General features: G+C 46.5%; 1 pseudogene; it reads right to left on the bottom strand.

Annotated features, from left to right (window-relative positions):
- LOC103589887 overlaps positions 1-2,485 on the bottom strand; it is a 50,729-nt pseudogene that overhangs the window by 47,679 nt on the left and 565 nt on the right.

Here is a 2,485-nt window from a genome sequence, read left to right as displayed (position 1 = left end):
AAAAAAAAAAAAAAAAAAAAAAAAAAAAGTAATGCTAATTAACATTGTGGGTATGTAAATTTCACCACATCCTCCTCAGCATTCAGTATTCTAATTTTTTCTAATCTACTCAGCATTTTTAAAAATCATGTATGGTATTAGTTTTCTGTGTTATGTAACAAATCACCACAAACTTAGCAACGTAAAAAAAGACCACACCTTTATTATCTTACAGTTTCTGTAGGTCACAGTCTGGGCACGGCTCAGCTGGGACCTCTGCAGAAGATCTCACAGGCTGCAACCGACATGTCAGCCAGGGCTTGGCTCTCATCTGGAGACTCAACTAGGGAAGGATCTGGTTCCAAATGCCCCCAGATTGCCGGCTGCAGGATCTATGGCAGTTCTTCAAAGCCAGCAACAGAGAGAGTCTGCTAGCAAGACAGGGTCTTATATAACATAATGCCACCTAATACAACATCATCATTTTTGCCATATTCTAGTAGTTAGGATCAAGTGACAAGTTCCACTCCCACTCAAGGGGAGCATGAATACCAGGAGGCAGGAGATGTGGGGGCCACCTTAAAGTCTGTCCACCACGTGCATATGATAGTAGAAGAAATTGACAGCCAGGAGAAGTTCAAAGATTTGAGTAATGTTCCGCTGGAAACTGGATTCAGGGCTGGAACCCTACACACTTCATCACCACTTCATGGTTCTGCCAAGGAGCAAACCAGAGCCACCTCCTTTCTGTCCGTCCACCCCACCCCTAATTCCTGTCATCTCTCTCCTACTCCCCTCCACACTCTGAGCAGGACCCTGCTCTTTAATCTAAAACCCTCTTTTGGAGAGAGGTCACATGGAGTCCATCCTCACACTAAAGGACTGATGATAGATAAAGACTTTCCAGGATTCCTGGCCCAGGACACCTGCCATGTATCAAAGATGACAAGATGGTTTGCTCCAAGAGAATGAGCCTTTACTCTTAGATACTTGACGCCATACCATAAATGATCACTGCGACAGTCTTTGGATGGAAGGAGCCATCAGTCATTATCATAGAGCAGTTAAACCCATGTTGGCACAGCAACCAGACTTTGGTTAAAATTCTCAGCCTGTAATCATCTCTGAGTGACCTTGGGTAAGTCACTTAGCCTCTCTGAGTGTCAGTTTCCTTGTCTATAAACAGAGATACTATTATACATATTTCCCTCCCAGGTTAGTTGTGAGTGCACGTTAAAGCATTTGGTAAATAATGAACACTGAGTCATCACCATCATCCCCATTACCGAGCACTTACTGGAAGCAAACACAGATCACATGATTCAAAAGAGAAAGTGCTCAGTGCCCTTGAGTCTACAGAAAAGGGGAATATTTAAAGACAGATTGTACCAGTCACGATCCCAGTAAGAAGCAGATGGCACAGGCACATTAGGATCATTTATTTAGGAAGGAACTATTTTAAAAAGACTAATAGGATGTGCAGACAGTGCTATAACCTGGGGTTAGAAGTAGCAGAGCTGTCATTACCCCTAGGCCCAAAGGGATGAGGGGAGGGAGCAGTTACTAGAACCTGGAAGGATGAAGTCATGAGAGAAGGCTGCGTTGACCGGGGCAGCGACCTTCAGCTGAGAGTTACAGCCAGCCCTAGACAACCCCGCGTGGAGGCAGCATTGTAAATAAAACCCTGACCTCGCTGCTCTCTCCCTTTGACCTGACAGGGCTCTCCTTGGCCAAAGCCAACCAGACCCCAGCGGGCACAGAGGTCTGTTGATGTTTCCACAGAAGCCAGCCTCCCAGCTCAGGGAGCTCAGTGGGGAGAGGCAGAGAGATCACCCGGCAGGCACAGGCACGATTTCTGGCACAGACCACGCTTTGCCTCTCAGCATGCACTCTTGTCCTTCATCCAGTGAAAACTTTTGTTCCTAAGACAGATGACATGCAAAGTGATGTCAGTTCACCTTACAGCCACTCAAAACCGAAAACATTAGCCACTACTGATATTCTTTATATAAGAAAGTGGGTACAGAAGAGACAATTTTTTTTTCTTTTCTTTTCTTTTTTTTTTTTTTTAAAGATGGCCGGTAAGGGGATCTCAACCCTTGACTTGGTGCTGTCAGCACCACACTCACCCAGTGAGCAAACCGGCCATCCCTATATGGTATCCGAACCCGTGGCCTTGGTGTTATCAACACCACACTCTCCCGAGTGAGCCACGGGCCGGCCCAGAAGAGAGGTTTTATGGATGAGGGGACAGCCCTTGGGGGGCTTCCAGCCAGTGAGTGTAGAGCTAGGGCTGTGACCCTGGTGTCTTGTCCTTAAACCTCACTAGGTCACTGTTTCTTCTGCAAGGATTCATGAGACCTCTGGTCCACACGAGGGAGAGATTGCAGCATTTGTTAAGGTGGCTACCGTGTAGACACGTAGGGCACCCTAAAGTCTTTGCTTGCAAGGAAGCCCTCCTCACAGCTATGATCCTGGATGCTGCTGTTTTTTTCTCTGCGCCCTG

Source organism: Galeopterus variegatus, unplaced genomic scaffold, assembly GCF_000696425.1.
Source record: "Galeopterus variegatus unplaced genomic scaffold, G_variegatus-3.0.2 Scaffold736, whole genome shotgun sequence".
NCBI classification, from domain to species: Eukaryota; Metazoa; Chordata; class Mammalia; order Dermoptera; family Cynocephalidae; genus Galeopterus; species Galeopterus variegatus.
The sequence above is the reverse complement of the archived record's forward strand: the minus strand, read 5'-3'. Positions and strand labels throughout refer to the sequence as shown.